Source organism: Vipera ursinii, assembly GCF_947247035.1.
Source record: "Vipera ursinii genome assembly, chromosome: 4".
In the NCBI taxonomy this organism is placed as follows: domain Eukaryota; kingdom Metazoa; phylum Chordata; class Lepidosauria; order Squamata; family Viperidae; genus Vipera; species Vipera ursinii.
In genome coordinates, this window is record NC_139514.1 from 9,259,282 (window position 1) to 9,259,671 (window position 390).

Consider the following 390-nt stretch of genomic DNA (forward strand, 5'->3'; position numbering starts at 1 on the left):
CCAAGGTTTCAACATCTGTTCCCTTTCTGATGAAGAGATCTATACAAGCAAAAAGGAAAGGCAGATTTTATATACTGTATTTTCCGGCGTATAGGACGACTTTTTAACCCATGAAAATCTTCTCAAAAGTTGGAGGGTCGTCTTATACGCCCAGTCGTCTCATACGCTGGAAAATAGTACATAAATCAATCGAGCGCCCCCGTTCTTGCAAAGCAACTTCAAGCCTCCTTAGTCCAGTCCCCCCTCCAACGTGACTCTCCCTTCCCACCCCCAAGAGCCTCTAAGCCTCTTCCCCTCCCCCTTGCAAACGCCAGACCCCGGGAGCAGCAGGAAGCCCCTCCCCCTCCCCCAAGAGGCATCTGAGCATAAGCAGAGCACGCCCTGCTACCC